This window comes from Maniola hyperantus, chromosome 1 (assembly GCF_902806685.2).
Source record: "Maniola hyperantus chromosome 1, iAphHyp1.2, whole genome shotgun sequence".
NCBI classification, from domain to species: Eukaryota; Metazoa; Arthropoda; class Insecta; order Lepidoptera; family Nymphalidae; genus Maniola; species Maniola hyperantus.
In genome coordinates, this window is record NC_048536.1 from 7,172,262 (window position 1) to 7,199,165 (window position 26,904).

The following is a 26,904-nucleotide window of genomic DNA, read 5'->3' on the forward strand; positions in this document are numbered from 1 at the left end:
TTTCAAAAGTCCCTAGACTTGGCTTAACAAACGACACGAATATAAATCAAGCCTGGTATTATAATGCTTCAGATTAACCGCATGATTGTGCATTTTTGACTAGACGTTCAATCAGGCAGCCAGGTATGATTGCTTTACATAGTAGAACAGCAAATCGAAAGAGACGCTTTCGAAGATTTTTTTAAATGACTTCACAATTTTGGTTAGACATTGCTAGGCGTCTTTTGAAAAATTGAACAAACATGAACTTTGAAACCGCCGCTGTCTTCGCGGCTGTCGTCGGGAATACTCGATAGCGTAATACCTAAACAAATGGCCTTCTTTGTCCCCTTTTTATTTCAGTGAGTTATGTCCTTAACATATCTTTATTTAAGTAAGAGTATCATTCTCATATATTGTGCGTGAAGGCGTGAATCACAGGAACGTGCGTTCCTGTGGTTCACGCTTTCAAACAACGAGTCACTGATAGTAATTATATAATACTAGCGGATACCCGGCGTGTACTACTACGATAAAATAACAACTCTAATCCATATTCGCATTATTGCCTATCTAATGAAACCGATTTGAGGCACATTGGTTGGATGGTTTCAAAGTCTATAACGGATAGGTAGAAACATTTTTGTTTCATATATTAAGAAGCGACCGGGCGGCCCCAGCATCGCACGGGTATTTAGTTTTTTTGAAAATAACCTAAATAGCCTATGTTACTCAGGAACAATGTAGCTTTGCTGGTGAAAGAATTTTCAAAAAACGGTTCAGTAGTTCCAGAGACGGTAATCTCTGGAACTACTACTACCGAGAAACAAACTTACAAACTTTACCTCTTTATAATATTAGTATAGATTATGTAAAAAAGAAGTACATATACCTTACATCCGTAATTAAAGTGAAGGCTAACACTTGGTCAAGTTGTAGCGAAACATTTGTAGAGCGCTGTCTCTTCTACTCACGTGCGTTTTGGATCTTCTGTCTGACTCATCACCTGGTCATGTAATATGTAATATGAACATAACATATCTATAATATAATGTCATTGGTAAACAGAGCATTAATAGCTGAACGGTTAAAGAAGCGGACTGAAATCCGAAAGGTCGCCGGTTCAAACCCCGCCCGTTGCACTATTGCCGCACCTATTTCTAGCACAAACTTTACGCTTAGTTAGAGGGGAAAGGGGAATATTAGTCATCACAATAACTTTTAGATCATTTGTCATTCAGACATTGTCATGATTAAAATAAAAACTCGATCTAATGCTGCAATCAAGACAATCCCCATTCAATTGCTGAGTGGCCAAAGCATCGAAAACAATATAAAGAAACAGAGAGTAGCACCTGCGCTAGGAAAAGTTTCGTGAGACGGTTGCACTTTTCGCAAGTTTTTTTATTCGTTTCGCTATTCAAGAGACGATCGTTTCCAATCAGAGTCCTTTTAATTGGCATGGACTGAACTCCGTAAACACGGTGCCGATTCACATCCATCTTTTTCACTTATAATTTTGTAGATTTCCATTACCACTTTAAACAAAGTTTTTAACTGCTTATAAAGGATAACTCTAAACTTACTGCTTATTTTATAAAGGACGCGACAGCAAGATCTACCGGAGTCCAGGCCGGAGCTAATTGTTCAATTCAAGTGAATACTTTGAATTCAATTTAATATCCTCCGCCGTTAGCCGCTAGCTGCTGGATTCAGGCGGCACAAGACCGTGGCGTGTGAAAGTCCCTATAAGAGACTTATGTCCAGCAATGGACGTCTATCGGTGGATGATGATGATGATGATCCTCACTCTTAAAGTTAATACTTAGATTTTCCTTGTCCTTGAAGAATCCAGGAGGACCAAGAACCGTGAGAAGCATAACAACTACAAGTAGTCCATAATCAATTTTTCAAATAGAAAATAAGATAGCGTTGATTTCAAAACTCATAAAAGAACAGTCATAAAATATCATCACTCATAATATTATATAATCAGAACACATCAGAAAAAGGAAAAGCTGACTGATCTATCAACGCACAGCTTATACTACTGGACGGATCGGACTGAAATTTGGCACGCAGATAGCTATTATGACGTAGACATCCGCTAAGAAAGGGTTTTTGAAAATACAACCCCTAAGGGGTTAAAATAAGGGTTTGAAATTTGTGTAGTCCACGCGTACGAAGTCGCAGGAATAAGCTAGTAAAATATAAGTTACTAAAATATGTAACACAATCGAGTAAGTAGGTAAGTTGATGGAACTCTCAGCTCTTGTCTGTTTTTGCAGCCCCTGCCTTCCTACTATTTCATCCAAAAAACTTATTCACTATGTTAGCAGATTGTTGTGTAGTATTTTCAATCTCTAACAGTATAAAACAAAGTCAAAATTCGCGTTCTTATAACTTATGACTACTTAACTTTTTATGGATTTCAATAATTTCAAGATGAAGGTTTACAATTCCTATTAGCACATTTACAATCTATAGAATAGACAGAATTGCGCGCGCTGAGCCGGGGTGATTCAGCTAGTCATATAAAGGTCTATGATTTATATGGAAATTTGATGAATTGGATTTAGATCGCATGCTGTGGCAGCGAAACATTAGCGGCGCGAATCGATCCGATCTGTGTTGCCGAACAAAGAGAGATGAAATTTTAATGGGTCGCGTCGTTGTCTACCATCGCAGAAGTTGGCCGGTGGGCCGGCGCCAGCATTCGCCTGTATTGTAATGTCGACAGCAGTGCGGAATACTATGTGCCTGTCTGTACTAGCTTATGTCCGCGACTTCGTATGCGTGGACCACACAAATTTCAAACACCTTTAGGGATTGAATTTTCAAAAATCCTTTGAAAGGAATACTTACCTTCTCTGAAGGCGAGCAGAGCAAATTGCGCCCATAAGAGATACGCGTCGTCACTACCACGCGCTGCTGTTGGAAATAATATTCACCCACTTCACTAAATTCCCATGTACTAATAATGTTGGTATTACAAATTGTATAAGCGCTTACGCTTATGCTTACATGTGCCTTTGTGACATGTTGCTGTACATTTTTTTCGTGCATTGTTTGATTCAAGCTTTACGATTAGGGACGTACAAGTTCAGTTGCTAAATATCCAATTTTACCCTTTTATTTGTGACTCCATAACATGCGAGTAGGTATAACCATTCATATTTTTTGTGTTGTCTTTATCGTTGCACAATGATATCTAACTTTCATCAGTTTCTACCCAAAATTAATCTGGTGTATCGAACCGTCTATATCTGGTTTACTAATTCTTCGGCTTTTAAATGCAGTGCTCTCACAAATAGACTTTCTCTAATTTAGTTAACTTGTTCTTAATTTGAAAGCATCAAGCCTCACTTAACACACAGAAATTCATCGGAGGTTGGAGGAATCGATTTTCACTGAAAGCCAGGTAACCCATCACTAGTTACGACTGAATAAAACATACGCCAGAGTGTTGGCGGATCGCAGGTGACCCCTACTGCGAATTTAGAGCTGATCAATTCTCAACCCCGTATCGCTCGATTTACGATTGCTTTTTGAACGACCATACAAGGATTTTCACACCCGAAATGATACAACAGCCTATAGGTCGATTGAATTTTTGTTATTTCTCTAGGGCTCTGAAATCCTCTGTAAAAGATTTGAACGTGCTCGGCATTTAAAAGGTCTTTAGAAATCACTATATATTTGCTTCAATTTCACTTTGATTGTATTCTGAACATGTCGGGCGTAGGTAGGTACCTCTAGGTAGGTACGCCTGGCCTTTTACTCATAAGGCGTCGATTCCACTGCCGACGCGCGACGGTGAGATCTGAATTCAGAGTTTTGCGTTCACTAGTTTTACTTTAGCTTGTACACATATATATTTATTTTATTTGATAACCGAGGGAGAGGGCTGGTTATCCCTAACACAGATCTAAAAACCAAGCTAGGATAGCCAGTTCTTGACTTGCAACATTTTTTAAATTGTATAATACTTACGTCAGAAAGCACGCAAATTGTTCTAGATCAAACCTAATGCATGTGTGTAACAGGATGATTGAAAATAAAAGTTTTATTTTGTATTTACTATGGAGAAATCTCAGTGGTTTCCTCACGATGTTTTCCTTAATAACGCACCGATAAAGCAAGTAATATTTAATTGCTTAGAACGCACCTAACTCCGAAAAGCTAAAGGTGCGTGCCCGGGACCGAATTCCCGACCTTCTTAATAGGAGGCGGACGTCTTAACCACTAGGCTATCATAGCTCGGCTGGGCTAGACTTTAATAAATAGTTAAGTTGCTGTCGAGAGTGCTTCAAGAGTTCCTCGCTGAGCGCCGGCGACCGGTGGCAATCTCGTTAAAATCTACGACGAAACTCTGCAATGGCGTTTCCCTGCCGTCTGCCATAGATACGAGATTCAACTTATCAGTGAAATCTTTCCGAAGTTTTCACTTATATCCCTCTTCTTTTCTTATACTCCGATGGCTATGAGGTTAGGTAATAATATTGCTAATACAAAAACCGGCCGGCTGAGGGTTCCGTAGTACCTACAATCGTATTTTATCTACATTTTGCACGATAAATCAAAAACTACTCTCTAGATCTCGTTCAAACCAATTTTTGGTGGAAGTTTGCATGGTAATGTACATCATATATTTTTTTTAGTATTATCATTCTCTTATTTTAGAAGTTACAGGGGACACACATTTTAATACTTTGGAAGTGTCTCTCGCGCAAACTATTCAGTTTAGTAAATGATATTAGAAACCTCAATATTATTTTTGAAGACCTATCCATAGATACCCCACACGTATGGGTTTGATGAAAAAAAAAATTGTTTTCATTTTTAAGTTTGCCCATATGAACCCCAAAATTTATTGTTTTTTTTCTATTTTTGTGTAAAAATCTTAATGCGGTTCACAGAATACATCTACTTACCAAGTTTCAACAGTATAGCTCTTATAGTTTTGGAAAAAAGTGGCTGGTGACGGATTCGTCATGTCTGTCTGTCTGTCCGTCCGTATAAGGATTCCGTTTTTTGCCATTCGGCTACGGAACCCTAAAAAAGGCTAGACTAAAGTAGTTCAAGAGCCAAGCACCCATAGCTGCCCAAGAGCGGTATCGTTAAGGATATAGTGTCTTGACTCTTGAGTCCTTATCGCCTACGCGACGAGTAATGACGTCTTCGATGGCAGGCTAATGGCCTCCGCGGGACCACTTAGATACGCAAATGAGCATTGAAAAGCCATCACGATTACACTCATAACCGACCGTACTAAAAGTGTTCGCAATGGCTTCATATTGCAACTCTATAGAGGGTTGTAATTTTGTCTAACCGGAATATTAATGTTGTTTGATTTTGACGTACTCCATGCGATGAACTGTCGCGCTGTGCTGTGGAAAGTCCCGGATCAATTTTGGAATTAGGATGAGTTTCCACTGAAGAGGAACGGAGCGGAGCTGAGTGGAAACGGAGTTAAATGACGTAATATCACGTCAACATTTGAAGATGTGTCCGCTGTGCTCCCATTCAGGTGAAACTCACCCTTAGACCAAGTTAGTTTCCAGTTACTAACCGACCAAGGCAAACCGCCAATCGATCTAGCCTTCCGGTACGATTTTTTTTATTTTTTTATTCAGATACAAGTTAGCCCTTGACTGCAATCTCACCACGATATCGCATTCAACCTTTAATGACGGATAGGTTAAACTATCCCCTCTTCCAAGCTGGTGGTTCTATCGTGGTTATCGTCTCCTTCGTATAGTATCGTCACCTTATCTTAAGATGAGCGCAGTCAGCGCTAACTTGAAATATTTTTTAATTGGCTAAAATACTAACGTACTCTAAATACCTATTGTCTTTTTAGCGATAAGTACCATTCCTTTGAAATTATATGAACATTGCGGATGTTCATCATAACATCCTTTCCCAATCATCATGATAGATATCCGACGTTGACTGACATATTTACAACAAAATTTCGACATCTACAATCACCATGAATTTAAAATTAGTGTAGGTACGTGTATTTTGAATTTTGTGACCTTCAGGGCTTAGACACTGGTACGACCGCCGATGATTGATTAGCGAAAAACGAGTTGAGTTAAAAACTAGAAACGAGTTGGTGAACAATAAGAGGTGAGTCTGTAGCTGGGATAGTTTTGTCGCTGGGCTATACGAATGGGAGTATACGAACTAGTCGCTTCGTCGTCTGCGGTGGGACAAGTGCCTTAAATAAGTTTTCTCTTACTTACCCTGCTACTATATCGGCAGCTGTGGCTCTTAGCAAAAACATCTATCCATTCAACTGACCCGTTTTATCTAGGGGATTTAAATAGTCCCTCATCTGGCCTCAACAAAACAGTAGACATATTGAAATCTTCAATGTTTAGGTACCTATTACCAATGAGGAGTTAGTTGTACATAAATATTATGTACTAAATTTGTATCTAAACTTCTATAGTAGTATTATAAAGAGCTAAAGTTTGTAAGTTTGTTTGTAGAAAGTAATCCCTGAAACTACTGATCCGATTTTTGAAAACTCTTTCAGCAGTAGAAAGCTACGTTATTCCTGAGTTACATAGGCTATATTTTATTTTCAAATAAATTAGAGTGGAATATTTTCTCTCAAGCAATCTATGAGAACGCGGAGAAAGTCGCAGGCATCATCTAGCTATACTATATTTCAAAGAGAGTCAAAGAGACAATTATTGGTAATGTCAGAGACAAAGCTTATTTCACACTACGGGATATAAATTATATTATAGTCCGGTCAAAATAGACATTCAAGGTTACCAATTTTTATATCCAGTAGAGTGAAATGAGCTCAAGGCCAAGAAATAGAGAAAAGAAGAAATAAAGAGGGGTAGATACGAGACGAGAACGCACATTTTAATGTTGATAATAGTTTAAAGTAGTAAAACTTTCTCGGAGTCCTCAAATATCATATGGGAAAGTTTTCTAATTTTCTATGAGCACGATGTTATTGCTTGTTTCTAGACGCCGATGTTATTATATTGACTGACAGCATAAACAGTTTTGTGAACGAGCGGGTGAATTGCGAAATTATGCCACGATTATTGCAACATCGATGTAATTGTGATGAAATTTGAGCTGATATTTGCACGTTGTTGCACTGAGACCCGATTCGGATTATATTACCGAACTGAGCGCAGTATTAGTCCTGTATAATAGGTCCATGATGGAGGCGGTGCATAATTTAAGACTGAGCATCACTTGCTTATTATCGAGCGAGCGTAGTCAGACGAAAATTATTATTTTATAAACAAACTATTGAAAACACGTATTAGACTTCCACATCTACTAATACATACTTACTAATCTACGTCTACGACAAGAGATGAGATCGCTACGCCCCTCACTGCGCCCGGGAGGGTCATCTTTCTATCTTTGCCCTTATAAAAATCATCACAATTTTTGAAAAACGTATAATACATTACTAACTTGTTAAATAAAATATGAGAGCATTAAATCTAGTTAGTAGAAATACGAGTATGAACTAAAGAACCGTGTCGTCCAGATCGTTTGTCACGTATAATGTTCAGGCATAAAATGTTATACTACTTTAGAATAGCGGCAATCCGAGCGGTCGTTACTATCCACCCCTTAAATAAGGATCGTTTTGTGTTTTTATTGAATGCTTTAACGATATTCCACGGGTTATGTATATGCCACAGGCTAAACGTAGCATTTTGCCGTATACAACGCGTTGTCTATTGAGAAATGGAAATGGTTTGCAAAATTCCTTTGTAAAAAGCCTCATCTTTAAGTAAGTATAGTACGCGATTTAAATGATAAGAAAGCTTGGGAATGAGTTGCTTAACGGCTTTGTGATAGTTCTAATAAGTTTCAATAATTTTGTGAAGTGGTGATAATAAAAAGAATACCCGGCTGAGTTTGTTATGGGCTCTTCTCAGACCTGGGCGCGTTTGGAACCCTCGTAGCTTTAGTTTTAAGTTTGCCTAATAATTATCACCACTATATCTTAGAAATCCAACATCTGATCATCAAAAAGAGTAATTTATTACCTATTTTGAATAAATCATTTGACTTTGATTTTGCGACAAGTCGAGATAGCAATCGGGGAGGGAACGCCCCGCACACGCGGTCAGTCCCCGCACACTCCGGTGCGGGCGAGCGCGAGTGACGTGCAGGTGTGTGGCAATTTGCCATCTCAAGCTGTCGTGGACTATACCTAATATGCCAGAATTTTTGAGCATAGAACATTTTTGAAAATAAACCTAATTTTAATATTTTCTTTGACACCAATCGGCGATGCTAATAAAAACTGCGAAATTATACGGTTTTCCATCGACACATATTATATAATCGTATACCTACTAGAGGATACCCGCGACTTCTCCGCGTAGATTTAGGTATTTAAAAATCCCGTGGGCACTCTTTGATTATCCGGAACCAAAAGTAACTTATGTTATACATGTACTCCAGCATGCAAGCTAACTCTGTACCAAATGTCAAAATCGGTTAAACGGATGGGCCGTGAAAATCTAGCTGACAGACAGACATTTTCTTAATTTATAATATTAATATGGTTAGGTACCTATTACTCAAAAATAATATGTAGTTGCTACGAGTGTTCACAAGCAGTACAAAAATAGTCTCTGACAAAGAACTTCGTTTTCCGTTAATGCAAGGGTTCTGTTGTAATCGGAAATGGTTTTCCCCCAGGCAGCTATGCTTTCAAGAATTTCTTTAAATTTTGTATTAACCGTTGTTGTTATTTAGTTATTTTTTATAGCTATTTGCAAGTTTTTCGGCCTCCGTAGATGTCCAACTGACTCAAACAAAACTAATTAAATATGTTCTAGGTACTATTCTTCAGAAAAAGCTTCTAAACGCACGCCTCCGAAAATTTTCAGCTCTGTGATACGAAAAATCAGTTCAACTCCTGAAACTGAAACTGAAACAACATAAAACTAAAATGACGATTGAAATTATATTAAAACTAGCTGATCCCCGCAGCTTCGCTCGCGTGTATAAAATAGTCTATGTCACTCAGGAATAATGTAGCTTTCTATTGGTGAAAGAATTTTCAAAATCGGTTCAGTAGTTCCAGAGATTACCCCCTACAAACAAACTTAACGACATTACATCTTTATATATAGAAGATAGATAGAAGAAAGAATAAGAAGATAAGATATAGAAGAAGATAAATGACAAATACTCGTATCTTACAAAAAGATCTAAGCCTAAGCTTTTAATAGTATAAGTTGTTTAATTACAAGCTACAACATTAGTTTGTCGGACCTTAACTATTAAAGTTGCCTGAATGCACCATCTTTGGTTCACCATCCACACGCTAGCTCTATGAACCTCATTCTATTTTCTATTTATGCAGTAGGTACTGTAAAACTAGCAAGAAACAATTTAGTGTAACTAGAAGATTTATTGGCGGCCTAAAAGGCATCATTTGCTTTAAACAATGTAGAAACAAAGTTCAAAAACTAAAACCTGACTGCTATTTTAAAAATACTACCCTTGACGAACGATTCATATCTAATGGGTGTACCCATTAAAATTTCAAAATCTACACCTTTCATTTGATACCAAATTTTACTTTTATGGCGATATGTTTATAGCCTTATGTAGTCATATTATAGCTTTGTGCAGTTAGCCTTACATAGTTGATGCCCGTGACTTCGTCCGCGTGGATTTAGGTTAAATAAAAATCCCAAGGAAACTTCTATTTTCGGAAATAAAAAGCAGCCTTTATCCATATACGGGATGCAAGCTATCTCTATATCAAATAGATGATCCCGCGACTTCTTCCAAATCCACATAGGTTTGTTAATCCTGTGTGAACTCTTTGACTTTCCGGGATAAAAAGTAGCCTATGTTCGCCCCTAGGATGCAAGCTATTTCTAGATACCAAATCATAAAAATCTGAAATCACAAAAATCAAACATACTTTCGCATTTATAATATTAGTATCCATACTACATACTTACATTACTAATTACATCTGAGATTCTGAAACTATGGCACGGATATTTTATTTTTCAAAATCTACTGAGTAGTTTGGTAACTATGAGGGTGCCATTGAAACGACAAACATACATAGTTATAAACTAAGCGCATAAAGCTCGTTGTCGGGTAAAACCCGACGCTGTGGCGCCCGCCCAGCTGTAAACGGACTTCATATTATTAATATCCAACTATGAAAATAAATGTTATTGTTTGTCATAAACTTTGCTTTATAGCGGGAGACGAAATAAGGAAACGCCTTCGCTTTTCAACAGACTTCAAAAAAGATGATTCTCAATATGAACCATAGTAAATGTGATGTTGGTAGGAGTTTATTAATGTTCACATATAACTTTTTATTGGTTGAACCAATTTAAATGATTCTACATTTATTTCATAATCGTTCAGGGTGGTCCCTTGTACCTTTCAACTATGTATTTTTAAATCAGATACTTAGTGTGATTCTGACGTCGTCATATTTTGAAAATATCAGCTCGCCAAAAAAAGCGGTGATAGCCTAGTGGTTAAGCCATCGGCCTTCTATTTGGGAGGTCCGGGGATCGATCCCGGGAACGCACCTCTTAACTTGTTGGAGTTACGAGTATAGGTAGGTATGTGCTTCTTAAGCAATTAAGTAGATACTTGTCACATGCTTTAACGGTGAACGAAAACATCGTGAGGAAACCGGCATGCCTGAGTTCTTCATAATGTTCTCAAGGGTGTGTGAATTCTACCAATCCGCACTTGACCAGCGTGGTAAACTATGCAAACCCTACTCATTCCGCGAAGACCCGTTCTCAATAGTGAGCCAGCGATTGATTGATGGTTACAATGATGATGATCAGCTCGCCTTTAAGCTTAGTAAGCCTTATTAATCGGGTATATAATATTCTCCTTATTATTCACTCTATTAACCTGAAACTTAATTTAATTTTGTAAGTAAATAACTAAGCTGACTATCAAACAGAATATGGCAAATAGCAAAAGTATCGCAAAATACATATTTTCCTTGCGACCTATCCGTTTCCGAAGGCTTACGTATTTAGCAATTCTACAAGTTCTACAAGTTGCAGTGCTTCGAACATAAATTCAATATCGTACTGTTAACAATGTATATTGTATAGTAATATAAACTTTATATTACGAATGAATTTTGAAACTGTTTATGCATAGTGCAACGTACAGGGGTACTGGTTGGGTAAATTATTGTAGTTTTATCGTTAATAGTATTCAGTAATATTTCCATATTATTGCTTCTGTAGGTACATAATATAATAATTATGCGTTATGATAGTAATTTATCGTTCATGCATTATTTCATTAAGTAGTAGATTCGAATCGTTAGTTCGGAGAGCACGTTTGTCTGTCGGTACACGCTGTGAATGAACGATGGCAAGCGAAGGCGACGCAGCGCGGGCTGCCGCCTTATTTGTATGTAGCTCAGGTCCCCGCCGATGCAGAGGGCGGATCCAAGACGTTCGCCGCAATTTTTCAACGCTTCGGCGCTGTGTTTGTGGATCCGCAGTGCAGCCATCTCTCCCCACGCCGCACCTGCTCTCGCGCCGCACTACTGCAACTTTAATCCCCGATCAGACATCGCACGACCGCGCACCGACGCGACGCTATATTTCAATTAATTCGGCCATCGATTTTCGACGTTGAACTTCACATCGCTTAGCTCATAACCCCGGCTGCTCGCTGTCACGCAGGACACACGAAGCCGCAGCGGCCGGCACGGATCACATCCGAATTTTTTAGTTGACGTCACTCGTAAATCTATCGACGCTAAAACTCGCAACTATTCATTGACACTATTTTCTTTTTTCCTGTGCCACTGCTACTATTAAAATGTCATGCGTCAATATAGAATTGTTTTGTTAAATGTTGTAGCATTGTTTTTAGATTTTGTGCATAAATTTTTAACAAGACGCTTGTATTTGGTTATTTCAATTTGCATGTCCATAGTTATAGAAAACCAGACGATTTTTCAAAATGAAACCCACATCACTTTCACATAAAATAACTAGGTACGTTGGATATTTGAATTTTAGAATTACAAAACATGTTCAGTGTTCCCGTTCAACGTAGTCCATACGCCAATATAACAGTTATAAATTATTTCGCCTTATGAGACAGCCCTGTATAGAATTTATCGGTTCATTTCTTATTCTTATTGCGAGCGCGGCTAGGGCGGCGCACGTGTCCTCGATGCTGAATCAACTCAACCCTGCCGCAACTGAATGAACTTAATTTGATTCCGATTGTATTTAGCTCCGCCCAAGTTCCCACCTAATGACCAAAAAGAACAGCCGAGTTATCTGTTCGATAGACGTAGGTACCTACCACAACGCTGTGAATTTCCAGTTTAAATTTCCGAACATTCTGGAGTAGTTCTCACAATTTTATTCTTTAATCGAGATCGCTCGCAATTTTGTCCATGCAATTTTTTTTAAACATTTGGAATTTTATCTTATGTTATTAACGAATTAGTAGATATACAAAGGCTTTAGTAAACGTCGTGTCGTTTGTATTAATCTTACACTACCTACTACGAGACTGAGTGAATCTCCAATGTTTTATTTTGTATAATATAATTCTTAATTGAGTAAATAGGAAAGTGTCACTTTTCGTTAAAAATCGTTTTAGCTCGCAAAAACCGATTCAGCTATTCCTGGTCCAATATTAACAGCGCAACCAATAGCGGCAATAAATTACCAAAAGTATAAAAGTCCCTCGTAAATTCGATTGAACAAAGTTGACAGAAAGCGGTGCTGTTTGCAAAAACCGCAAGCAACTTTACGCAGTGATGTTACATTGTAGAGACAACCGGCACCGTGGAGGCACAAAGTAATTAGATAGCTGTTGTACTGTTCACTTGTTCAGCGCTTTTCCACTGAGCGGCTGCCTCACTTGTTTAATTGCGGCCCGAACCGTAACGGACAGCGGGCCGTTTTTGTGCGACCCCAATGAGACGAACCGCGCATCCTTTAATGGCCCTCCGCTCCCGCCCGCCCGCCCTAAACAAACCCTTTTACTTCTATTAGATGTGTGCATACCGTCACCAAGTCGCCGACTTTGTTCAATTAGTTTTTGTTTACTCACTTAACCCATTTCGAAGAGACATTGTTACCAGTCAATGTAGAGTCAGTCAATGTAAGCCAATTTCATTTCTACCTACACGTATCGTTGCACGATTATTCCCGGATTCTTTCTTAGTGGTTGTCTAAATCTTTAGACTTTTCTTTATCCCAAAAGTGTTAAAATTGAATGCTATATTATGTATGTTATAATATGTTGACCAGAAAGTTTTTATACTTATTTCGACTACTGAGGTTTTATAAGAATGACAATATTAGATCTTAATAATATATTATTACTAGCGAACCCTCGGCTTTTCTCGGGATAAATTAAAAAATCTTTCCTATGTTGTATCGTCACGTGCCTATCGCTGTGATGTTTGCGCGTACATAGAGAAACCCTCAATCAGCCAGTCGATTTATCTTTTAGATGCCAACCGACCAACTTGTGTTATGTTAGCGTTTATTTTGAAACACTAATTCGTGTGCACAATATTAGCAGCACTCGCAGTGAGCAAACAAAAGTTTGCCTTCTCCAATCTATCTCGGTTACGCCCGCATTCGGCACCGCGTAAATAATTCACGCTCCCGGAACGAGTTGCCCGGATCGGATGCCGCATGTAATTCCACATTTTCGCACCGACAGCCTTCCGAGCACGCATTTAAGTTTTTGTCCGGAACTCATGCCTATTCACGGTTAATTTTCCGAATTCAATTTTACAAGCCATTCATTTAGAGAAGTTTGCGCAAATACTTTATTTAATTGGAAACATTTAGTTCCACGTTATCAGAACAATGGTTTACTCATTAAAACTTTCCCTGCTTTACTTATTAAAGCATCGGCTTTTTTTGTCTGCCAGCTGGACAAAAGCATTTCTGAGATGAACACCGTATATTCAAACAAATATATACTAACTAGGTCTACAATTAAACATAGATACGTGGAAATACCAGAAAGTCTCAAATAAACTAACCTACAGCTTTGCGGCTGAGCTGACTAAGTCATCGAAATTATTTTATTGATTTTGGTTATTAAAAAAACCCGTGGGAACTCTTTAATTTTCCGGAATAAAACTAACCTATGTACCTACGTCTGTCCCCAAGATGCAATCTATCTCTGTATTCGTCAATATTGTTAAACTGATAAACCGTGAAAAGCTAGCAGACAGACAGACTCACTTTGGCATTTATAATAGTAGGGATTACTAGCTTTGGCCCCCGATTTCGCCCGCAATAAGTATGTAATTTCTAGCCTAGAGCGCTTGGGGATAGTGTAGCTATCTATTAGTGAAAGAATGTTGAAATCGGAGATTACCTCTTACATCCCAACTTATTAATAACTTCACGTTTTTTTTAATATCAGTGTAGATTTAAGACAAGACCAACTTATACCATAGTTATTTCAATTAACATTTATAACACCGTTTTTTAGATACAGACATTAACTATTTACTATTACTATTAAATCACTTCTGACGTACTTAATTACGCTATGCTATTTACTAACCAGAGCAACCCAATAACGCAAATTGCGGTAGGTAAGAACTCTACTTGAGCACCCTCGCAACGTCATGTTATATCCATTTGTCTTAATCTCCATATTTGCCATTACTGTCAGGAAGGCAGTAAACAATCATTAGCTTTAGTAATGTTATCAAAATTAGAACATTAGAAATGTATAAAGTTTGATAGAACGAACATTAGATAAGTGGCAGGTAGATGTAGGGTACAGACGAAGAATATAGCGTGAAATAGGAATGTTGTCCCTAAATAATATGTAGTAATTTAACAAAAAAAAAAAACAATTTTATTTCTAAGCTCGATGATAACAAAACAATATATGTAGGTAGGTATGCTATAGTTTTTGTGTATCAACTTATCGCTAGCATTACTAAAGTTAAAGTAGACAAAATAACACTCATCCTATTTACTGGACATCGCCCTTGTTGCACTTAGAAGCTTTCAGTTGAGGTGTCAAACATTACTTTCTTCAGTCTTTTCTTGCTTGTCATCGCCGACACGCGCTCTCTTGGCATTATGTTTTTTTCTACCCGAAAAATAAATCGTGACGCAGTGAAATTCACATAAAGGAGAAGCGAGGCGAAAGAGGCGTCAGTCAAATATTTTTCCAAGGTAACTCGTTCGAAGTCCAGTAACAAAGAGGTGCAGTTTCGAAACAATCAAATTAATTTTCCCCGTTGTTGTTTAATTAGCGCCGACTCTTGGATGGCTGGCTGGGCGGCCGGTGTTTATCATCGAAAACAATCGCAACCATCCGTACCCCCCCCCCCCCCCCCCCTCATCTCCTATGCCCGGACCCCCGGCCCGCGAGCCGCGAAACCTATTATTGTCATCGGAGTCAAGACTTTAAAACCACAATAACTTTAATTCGTCACTCCGCGCAGCAAGATATCGTCTAACGGTTTGACAGCAAATTGAATTGTACTTAAATAAAATGTCTTATATTTTGTAATATTACTTAAGGATTAGGCTCTTTAACATCGATACTTAGGGTGAGATCTATAGAGCGCACTCTGACTTAGCTTAGACTTAAGACACAGTTTAAACGAGACAGAGCTATATCTATCACATAAATCTGTCTCGTTTTAACTCAATCTTAAGTCTGAACAAGTCAAAGTGCGCTCTATAGATCTCAGCCTCAATCTCAATAAAAGAAACTTACTGGTTACACAATATATCTAGTTTATACAATATATAAGTAATGTATAAGTACGTACTACATTTTATGTATCTTATTCTAATGTGTGCCTGTCGCTTGTTTCAGGTAACACCACATTTACGGTTCAACGTAGTTCACAAAAAATCGACATGACAACTAACATCAGGTAGAAAATTTCAGTCGACTCATCCCTTATTATTCTTGTAAAAGGTTACATGGAAAGTAACTCACGCCATTCAGTTAACTAAAAAAATATATGAAACAGTATACTTTGTGTGAAGCCTTATGAAGTTAATCTGAAGCCATGTCTAATTAAATTGTAGCTTTAGGTGGCCGCTGGCACAGGCCATTCGCTGGCCAGCTGCCTACCTGTGCGGACTTTTCAAATCGTGTAAATTAAGTTCCATAAAAATGAATTTATTTAGACTGTGAGTCTACTACTAGGACCACCGATTCGGGTAAGTTTAAAAATGCTGCATAGCTAATCGTTTCTCATATTCAGCTTCATTACCAACGGTCATTAATAGTTTATTTGTCTTTATAAAAGTGTTAATGTGCGTTAATACGATTAAGCTAATTAGATTTCTGACATAAATCCTAGTTCCCACGTACCTACTTAACGAACTGCGAGTTTCTTTAAACTAAAAAAAGTAATCACTTTCATGCATTTCAAAGTTTGCTACACTTCACCGTAATAGTCCAGACATTAATGTGTAATAAGAAAAGTTTTCACCTCAGTTTGTTCGTGGCCTCGGTCTGCGGCGGCATCTAATCTAATTATTATCCAGTGCGCTCTTCAAAAAATTACCAAGTGTGGTGTGAGAGCAGTAACTTCGCCTCATACTTTTCCTCTTAAGAAATTTAAAAATCCCCGCCGCACCGCGTAGAGCTTGTTCGCTTAGTATAAAAAAATATTAGAAGCTTATTAAGTTTTACTGTTGTGTTCAAAAGTTGTATTCGAGCTCCTCCTCTTACGTTTTATATCGCTGTCGTAAAGGCTAAAAGTTATAATACTGTATACATGACCGCATTCTGTCCCTTTATTCTGGGATCTTGTCCGCCCGCTACTAATTCACTACGAGCGACGCTTGTAAGTGCTCACCCTTATAATAAGGGGAAATAACATTTCTCCCTAGACGATAATTGCGTTTCTTCATTTTCATTACTTATATCGCACCGTATATGGCGAGTTATAGACGGAATATTACTTATTCTTAAGGCGCCCTAAATGAAGGTATTACCGCTAGTTTCCGACTCGCGGTCGACCCGACCTGGAACTTTGACCTCGAGGTGATCCATTCCCTTCATCTTTTAACCTGTTTTACTAGCTCACCGATATCTGAGTAGGTACGTCTTTATTAATATCACGAAGTAGCATTTCTTGTGTCATATTAATTATTTAGGGTTGTGCTAGTAGAAAAATATTTACCCAATACTCCGAAATAAATGCCATCAATAATGTTTAAATGTGACTGCTTTACTCGTATTGGAACTCAACAATTGATACTGAAATTTGCATTCAGCAGATTTCATACGTTCTGTGAATCAATATGGCTTTTTACAAATACGGAGAAGCTATTTTTAATGCAGTCAGTCAGCTTTCGTAACCTCGCAAAATTGATATTCAATGATAAATATAGCGATGTTACACGTTCAATTCGCGTCGTTCAGGAAAATATCCAGTCTGCTATTCGATATGGCGCTTTATCACGTCAATTTTGCATAATGTACAATATCTCTTGGTGCGCGAGCGTGTAAAAGTAAGTGCACATATTGCTAGTTTATTTCGTCGGCAGACTAACCGGCTCAGCTCTGAGGCTCGCATTTGTAACGCGGCGGGTTATTAATAGCCGCGATATCAGGTAGCCCGCGGCAGAACACGATATTTGGGAAATCCGGATTTGCATAGGATAATGGGAGCGTGGCGGTGCAATTCGCATTTGGTGGTCGCGACCGGTTACCGGCGCCACGACACGGCGGGCATCGGACAGAAACCAGCTGCAACTGGTGAACCATGAATGTGGATTTAGTTCTCTTTGGTAGAACTTGGTGTCTGCGAACTATGTGCGACTTTGTGTCGTTTGAAGACTGACGTCCAATTTTTTATTAAAAATCTAAAAAATATCACGTTTTGATTTTTATGAAAAATAAAAACAAATATAATATGAGTAATCTACCTAGTTAAAACAGCAGCAGAGCTAGCGTTTAAGCGTGCTGCCGCCACGCCAGGTAGTAACTGCACGGTAGGAGAGTACACTGAACGCTCGCGTACGCGTGTACCATTTGCAAGAGACTGAAAACTCACACACTACACAGTAGGTACACAGTCCCATCTGCGCCTCTGAATGTAATCGTCTTCATACAGCCGTTTTACATTATATTCTAATTTCACGTTGACGCCGTGAATTATGAGTGTTTCAGGCTTTAATCTAAACCTGCCTGTGCCATTATATTTATGTATCTAATACTCAACATATCGCCGGCTATTGACTGTTTGTATCAGTCCGCCCATAATATTATAGGTACATTAATTACTTCCTCGTAAAACAACAGTACTATTATTTAAAAATACATATTTATTTATGATTAAATCTAATTTTTATGGTTTTGGCTTTGCTTACGTCCAGTAATGTGAAACGTATTTTAATGATAGCATCATTAATATTGTCTGGTTAGACATTTTGTCTATACAACAAAATATCAAAAATTAAAGCCTTTGACACTTTTGTGTCAAAATCTTATAAGATCCGTTTCAGTATTCGAACGTGATCTCAGAATATATAGTGATATATCAGAGTTAAAATCTATCTTTGCAAAACGTTTTGTATAAATATTGATAGCTACATAAGTTATTTCTGTACGCAGAGTACCTAGTAAGTAGGTACGTGTATACTGTATAGGTACATACGTAGTTGCTTCATAAAATTACTGTATTATTGTTATGTTCGTCTGGCTGAGAACTGTTCCGTCTAGAAACAATCGCATCGGTGGGTTTTCCTCTTTATGGAGAGAGAGCCAGCGCGTGCCAGACCTTCCTTATTTTATAAAAGCTTTAAGTTTCTCTGCATATTGTCCCCAACACTGGGAGGAACGTTTGTTTGGATCATGGTGGCTTTGGGAGATAATAGGTAATAAAGGTGTAAAAAATCTTATGTCAAAGTATAAAGTCTAGTTTTTTTTATATTTTCTTCAGAGTAGTATTAGAAATCACGTCATGCATTGCCAGACACTTAGTGTCGCGGAACCTCCGCCAGAAACATTTATTAAACGTTAAAGGTGTCTGTCTGGCAGGGGGTTGCCACTTTGACACACTGCAAACTTTGACGTAAGATTTTTTACTCCTTTATTGCCTGTTATCTCCCAAAGCCACCATGATTCAAACAAACATGTGAACAAACGTTCCTCCTAGTGTTGGGGACAATACGCAGAGAAACTTTCAGCTTTTATAAAATAAGGAAGGTCTGGCCGGCAATGGCTCTTAGACCATTACAAAGGATATTAATGCATGACTCAGGAATGCAAATTATATATTTATCAGATCTATTTATTGTGTTGGAATTCATTTACATACCTGTCTACTACCGAACCTGCCGTTCACAGAAGTCATTCATATCTACTCTATTATACCTAATCTTAAAGGTGGATCCTTTGGCTCGTTGTTTCCTATCGTTTTTTTACCCGAAGGATGTGAACGGGAACCTATTACATACTAAGTTTCTGCTGTCCGCCCCTGTCAGCGGGCTGTATCTCATAAACTGTTATAGGTAGAGAGTTTTGGTTTCAAAAAGGACTCTGCTCAACTGTTCTCCGTTGTCAGCCCCGGCCGATGCAAATCCGTTAAACATTTTGTGGATACTTCTTTACTGTACTAAACACAAGACGCATTCTCTTTAGTGTTTGGTACAGTAAACAGTACCGGCCAAATGGCTAAATGAGCAATCAGTAAATTCGTCATAGAAAAACGATAACTATGACAAATCAATGGTGGCAGTAATTGGTAGAAAGAGTGGGCATGGTTATACAGGGGCGGCGGGGGTGAGGAGGCGGGGAGGCCGTCGCGTGCCTGATGTATGCGCCGCCGCCGCGTCGCCAGACCCGCCGGCGCCGCGACGCCGACCTACAATGCAGATATCGTGCACCGCAACCTTAGCGGCTTCGCCTTGCTTCCACGCGAATTCAGACCCCCAAACACGATGCCAAAACTCTCAGCTTTATGGCACTAGGAAATCGTTAGTCAAGACGCGATTGCATCAAGAAAACAGCCGTAGCAGCAAGTTGAATCGTAATTTTCACGCAAATGCGTATTTTGGTGTATCCAAACTTCGGAAAAGAGCTCGTGCTGCTACACTTACCAATGTAGCTATGTTTTTCATAAATACCGTTAATAGAGCATGTAACTATGAGTGTACGTGGAGCTATAGTGCGCGCAAAACATGTAGTCCAATCTGATGTTGCAACATGGCGGTTTGCGCAGGTTATAGAAGCCCGGCTGACTCTGTTTTTGTACAATACGCAGTTATACGCCTCGTGCTCAGTTTTCAGACTAGACTACTTGTTTAGCGCGCATTGTAAATTACTCTGTGCGTAGAGTCAAGCTCTAATTTATCCCTTAATAAGTATGTAAGGATATTTTCTTCAAAAGTGTCGTAATTTGAGTGTACTGTACATAATATTTTTTAAGTGTTCCTACTTCCGCACTTCGTTCCTCCTTCTTCATAAATGAATATATACTTACTCGTAATAATAATCGAAGAAATCGTTATGACAGGGTAGAGTTCGGAGTCGGAGTGTTTATTCTATACACGCTCATCGACTCCGACCTTTGATTGATGCGTAGCGTAATGATGCGGGAAACTATTTCCTTTACATTTCCTCTACTCAATAAAATATCGAATATGCTTATTTATGTGTTGGCGTCAGTTTATTCGGGGCTTTGTCAATGCGGCCCGTAGTGCCGACTACACTTGAAAGACCGTCATTTGTCAAGATTACGGCTGTTTGGGGATTGTGATATGAAAAGCGGTTATTGTTTAGAATATTTTCTTTTTTATAAGAACTCCGTTTTCCGGGACCCAAAACCTCACTGCTCTCCCAGTCCCACATAAAGCTACCTCATCATATTCATCAAGCTTAATTTCACGACACCACGAAAACATTCTTAGCATAATAGGATGTGTTATTGGCAACGCTAAAGCTTCGTTAGAAAGGAAAAATTTAAAGAATTTGCGGCGCCTGCGTGTATTTGATACTTTAGTACACGGAAGATTTTCAAGTTATTTTAAACGGAGGATATTTCTTGATAAATTTTTGCTTTCGTATACTTCGCTCAATTAGCACGTAGCAGACGTGAGTGACGGAACGGCGCCGAGTGGCAATTACGATATTTCATCCTCAATAAAAGTGCACTTGGGCGCCGCGACCGCCCGCTGGCTGGAGAAAGCTCCCTCTATATGGCTATGGGAACATAATATAAACATTTAAATGATGGCCGGGCCAGCGAACTCTGACCGCCCCGTCTCACTTGCATCGTTGAATTTGCCTACAAGATACGTATACAAAATTGCAATAATATTTTAGTTTCATTTTTAAGATTCGCTTGCAGATTTGATAGTTTGAACAAAATAAAACACTCAATGTTTTTTAATCTAGGATTTGTGATGATCTGTAACTGTCAGTCAGATAGTCCCAAAAATTGTTCTTTGTTTTGATGTTGTAAACCGTCTATTATTATAGGTGGATTCTTAGAGGTATAAAATTAGAATGCTGTAACTTTTTGGTACATGAAACTTTGGTAACCTCATGAAAAAATCAGATATATATAACGTTTACCTAGCTTCGGAGTTAAAGGGCGTCGAATAGGGTTCAAAACAGTTCGTCGTGTAAAAATTACAAATTCGCGTGCGGGCGGCCAGGCGCATACTTTGTGCGCTAAGATAAAAATTATTTGTTGAAATATGAGTCAGTTTACAATAGATAGTCAATAGTCCTAGGAAACCTAGGTGTTTTGAAAGCTGTTACATGAAAAAGTACAAACAAAAACTAACCAACCGAAATGTCTTCGTTGTAACAAAGATTTCAGTGTTTACCTCATCAATATGTCTGAATCGCGAATAATGGCAGTCGTATAGCGTGAGAGCAAAACATTTTGGCGCTATTAATCTGGCAGCGTGCTATATGGAGCGCTGGAGGCGGCACATTTATTTTATGTGCCGGCAATGTTACATACGCCATAAAAGTCGTTAGGACGGCGTAACGTCTCGCCAGCGTCTTGCTTGCTGTAATTACGGGCACCTATAGCTATAGCGCCTGTCGCCGCTTGAGCCCTCCGCCTTTAATAGGGCTGCCAATAAGCTTATGCTTTTAGCGGTCATAACTAGAACTTTTTATAAGATATCCAACTTAACTCTAGCCTGAATCTACCAACTTTTGAACAGGTTCTCCATCTGATTGGAATATAGTCAAGGTTATTGCAACAGAGCAAAGGCATTATTACTACAACATACTAATTAAATGATTTCTTCCTAAAATATACCTAGTATTTAATAACTGAATATCCTTTCTCTCCATCCAACCCCTCTTGCACAAAGAGCAAACACCAAACTGTCCCCTATCGATTTATTTCGCTTTTTTCGTGCTACGCCGATTTGCTCCATTTAGAATGTTCATCTGGATCGCCCACGTTTCCTACAACCTTGCTGGTTCCGTTCTAAAGTTTGTCTTTTGGCATATTAGGTATTCGACACAACGTCTACTGATTACTCGATCTAATTCCGGTAATTGAAGGTCATCAACTCATAATATTATAATACAACAGACAATATGACATTAGAATGTTTTCTAGTGTGCTATTAACGTTAAGTAATAAATTACAAGTTACGTTAATCTATGACGGGGATTGTATGTTATCAATTGAATAATACCAGGTACATATTATCTGGTATAGTACATAACATAAAACCAATTTGCTTGTCAAGAGTCCGATTCTCTCGAATCTCCGACGCGACGGCGAGCAGAAAAATGAAAATATGTTTCTCTTTACTACACTCATTTTAATATTTACAATTACAACAATCTGTAAAGAACAAGTGTAACTAGTTTGTGCATAAACACCATTTGCGTTTTGCGCTTAAAACTTGTTACACACATTCTTGTAGATACGTACAGACAATCTGCTCCACCCTAGCCTTGTTTATTCAAAACTATAGTTCGGTAGCTAAGTTACAAAATATTAAGAATTTGGAGTATTCTACAGAGAACAAGGGTATTTTGAAATCTAAAATTTTCTGTTTCATTGTCATTTGTTACCACCATCAACATCGTTTGTTAGGCGGAGCAAGAACTTCCATGACGGAACAACTTGTTCAGAACTTTGGCGGTCAACATGCGAAAAGTTTTCCTGTCTTAGGCGGCTTCCATTAATTCTGCGTAAGTACCTGTCCACTCCCTTATATCGTTCAAACATGTGTCACGATCTAGAGACCTCTGACCCTAATTCTTCCCTTCCAAGACTAATCCTGACAACGGAAATTGGACTTAGTTAGTGTCCAAAAAAGCGAGTCGGCATTCTTCGCATTCACAAGAAGAGAGTACCTATTCAGTTGACCATGAACATGAGTTCTCTCTTTTTGGGTAGGTACTATTACCACACGCGTAGATATAATATAGACCAGAGGGGAAGCTTCATACTAGCGGCTGGCTGTAGGTACACTCACTCATAGCGCAGCTCACGCACACCACGACGTGTCACGGACGCTCCCTTTGCCGCCGTTTGCCATCGAACTGGGCGCAAACGGAACGTCCGTGGCACATCGTGGTGTGCGTGATCTAGTGTGAAGCTCTCTGGTCTATAATATCTACTCGTGTGCTATTACGAAGAACAAAAACTCTTGTAGTTCTATTTTCATGATAAGGCCGGAAGGAATATTTTTTGTGATATGTATCTACTTTTAGAATATTATAAGGCTAACCTTGGAACACTCTTTGCCGTACTCAGACCCCCACATTAACTTAACTCGAAGCAGTAACATTCTCACACCTTCTAATGTAGGTATCTACTAACTGTATACAACGCTCTATATTAGGTGCTATAAATTCACATTATGCGCTTTGACTTAGCGAACAATAGGTTCAATATAGTTGAGAGTAAATCATTTAAATGCTAAAGGATTTCTAGTTAGTGTCTGTACTCTGTAACTTGCGGTGTCTTCCTTGCGTTTGAGCGTTTACAGAATGTCACTCTACTCAACTTCAATGTTACATCACTAATTCTAAGGTCTGGTTGTATAACAAGCGGTTAAAGCTGTAATGTTACGGTTACCGTTAAACTTTGATCGTCAATAAAAAGTAATGAGGGTTGCACGAGTCAGTATTCATACTTCCATATAAATCCACAATATACTAACAGCTTAATAAAAGTTTGTAGTAAATCACCTACCGCCCCGACGACGCTTAGCAACTAACTCTTATCACGTGGTCGGTGGTTGCCTTGCACTTCACAGAAAAGTAAAAACATGGCCAGAAATAAAGATATCAATCATTCAACTTGCTTGCGTATCCAAGAAAAATACATGCTAACTATTTGTATGCTAACAGCACAGAATAATTATTTCACTTTAAGAATAATGCCGTTAATCCATTAAACGAATAGGTATATGCTTATGCCAGCGACTTCGTCCGCGTGGACAACTTAATTTTCAAACCCCTATTTTACCCCCTTGTAGTTGAATTTTCAAAAATCATTTCTTAGCGGATGGCTACGTCATAATAGCTTCCTGCATGCCAAATTTCAGCCCGATCTGTCCACCCTTTCATTTGACACCCCACGATAGCAAAAAGAATTGAGACCCCCACTTTTTAGGTGCTACATCCGCCATATTGATTTTGTTCATTTAAAATGTAGCCGTCACCCGGACCATAACAACGAATCAATTGATACCTCATTCATCAAAATCGACATAGTAGTTTTGTCGCTACAGTGGAACACACATAAATACAAACCTACATACATTCATACATAGACTGCCAAAATCATAACCCTTCCTTTTGGGTTTGCCGAAGTCGGGTAAAAATAAAGATAAGCCTGGTTGAATGCCGATAAAATTATAAAATTTGATCCGCGCTATCCTAAAACCTGATCCAGGTACTAGAAATACCTGTGTCAGTAAAATTAAAAATTTAAATCACCTCCGATATGTATATGACACTCTATGGATCTCCTCGTACGTCTAATCCTGATTGAAACTTTGAACCCTGTAACAGATTCTTTACTCCATTATCAGACCTTGGTCACTATCTACCCATCGAGACCAAATCAATGAGTCCAAATACACATCAGCTCAAAGTTGTCGAGTAGTCTGGGTCAAGGTAACCGTATTTTTGCAGTGCAGACATGGAGGTAAATCTTATCTTTGCGTCAGAGGTTAAAAATAGACCAAGTCAAACATTTGCTTAAAGAACAAACGGGGTCGAAGTATAAAGTTTTGTCTTCCTCTGTAAATCATAGCGTTAATAACTCGGTACAAAGAAAATTGATTTATGCGAACATGTTTACTGAGTTCTCGGATTTTAGTGAGTGGAATACGATGTAGCGTGGGAACTGCGCCGGGTGCAGCGCAGACTTAAAGTCTATCTATCTAACTGGGATTCGTTTATTCTGCACAGCGAACGTAATAAGTTTCTGTACTTTTGCAAAAGTCACTTTAGCTTCAATTGGAGCTGACCGATTTTTTACAAAGGAAATATGAAATTGAGATAAAAACGTCATTTATATACTAAACTGCTTTAGCATCTCTACTCTAGGGTAGGTAGGATATTTAATCAAATTGTCATTGAACAGGTTAGTTAAAACAAAGTAGCTATCTACTAAAAATCGTGATAAAAACTCCAAGAATTACTCCTTTGAATATTCGTTAGAGAACTATCAAGATTAGAGACTGTATTTCCTGTTAAGTAGACTTTTTTATTTCCCGACGCAAAAAGTGACTTTTTATTTTGACGACTTTTTCTGCCAGTTTGTCTGTCTGTCTGTCTGTGAAATCGTAGCGCTCAAACGGATGGACCGAATTGAATGCGGTTTTTTATCCGAAAGCGTATTTAATCGTGATGGTTCTTAGCTATGTTTGATGAAAATCTGTTCAGCCGTTTGAGGATTATTAGCTCTTTTCTAAAAAAAAATTAATTGATATTTAGGTTACTTTCACCTGTCTAATCGATTCATAATTTGATACACCGAGTTTTCCTAACGATACTGCAATAATATGGTAACCTTAAAAGCAACCAGGGTCTGATAATAATTAATAGAGCAGCGAAAACAGTATGACAGGTTTCTGAAAGGCGGACCTGTATATTTCATATCGGAGCTGGTATAAATTTTTAATTTACACTAGTAGTTAGACCGTATGTCAGTCCGCGCTGTGTAGAGCTGAGCCCGGAAGCTGCCGCTAGCTCTGGGGTCGGGAGCGGGCGCAGATGGAAATTTATCACGCCCGCCGGAGCTGAGACTACAAGTTCGCGCATTAAACGAGTCCGGGACATTAGCCGCTTGCAAGATGCCGCCCGAGATCATAATTAAGTGCCGCCCAATTTATCGGTCCGACCCGCACCCGAAAACTCCCCTTAAAGTTCCCTTATCGTACCTACTAGAAGCTCTTTATTTTGTAGTTAGTCCGCCTCGCAATTATCGCCTTTTATCTTCGCCTGTACGACATAATAGATCGCTAGCCGAGACCCGACACGACATTCAAAGTATGAATAAATTTTGCATAAAACTTGGGATTTATTTATATTCCCAGCTGGCCGACCACCGCGCCCGTTCATATTGTTTAAAACTAAGACCGGCCCGGAGCAATTTTTAACATAATAGCTTAGTATCTTGACCACTAAATAAATGAAATAGTACCGTTGCGGAAGTGACCCAGAAATCTTTGTTAAGATAGATATAGTAGGTAAGTATTGTTGTTAAACTGAAACAGATAACCGGTACGAGACAAAAAATTGTTTGTTTAATAGGTCACAGTTGAATAATGAAGCGAGTCTGTCACTTGAGTGAGTGATTCAAGTAAGCGAGTGAATCGAAGTGTGTCAAGCGAGGCATGCCGTCAGCGTCGCCGTGCGCGGCTGCTAAGACTAATTACTGCAGCAGCTCGGCTAAACTGGTTAGCTAGTGCT

At 38.7% G+C, this 26,904-nt stretch overlaps 1 protein-coding gene across 12 annotated transcripts in view; it reads left to right on the forward strand.

Annotated features, from left to right (window-relative positions):
- The window catches only part of mbl (muscleblind), a 379,239-nt gene that overhangs the window by 333,424 nt on the left and 18,911 nt on the right, over positions 1 to 26,904 (forward strand). Inside the window, exon 1 of one of the 12 annotated variants that reach the window (XM_069505535.1) lies at positions 15,063 to 15,191. The exons of 10 other annotated variants lie outside the window; for them this stretch is intronic. The gene's annotated coding sequence lies outside the window, so the exon portion shown is untranslated. Of the gene's footprint in view, positions 1 to 15,062; positions 15,192 to 16,090; positions 16,197 to 26,904 lie in introns of those variants that run through there. One more of the 12 variants, XM_069505504.1, reaches the window with a different exon arrangement.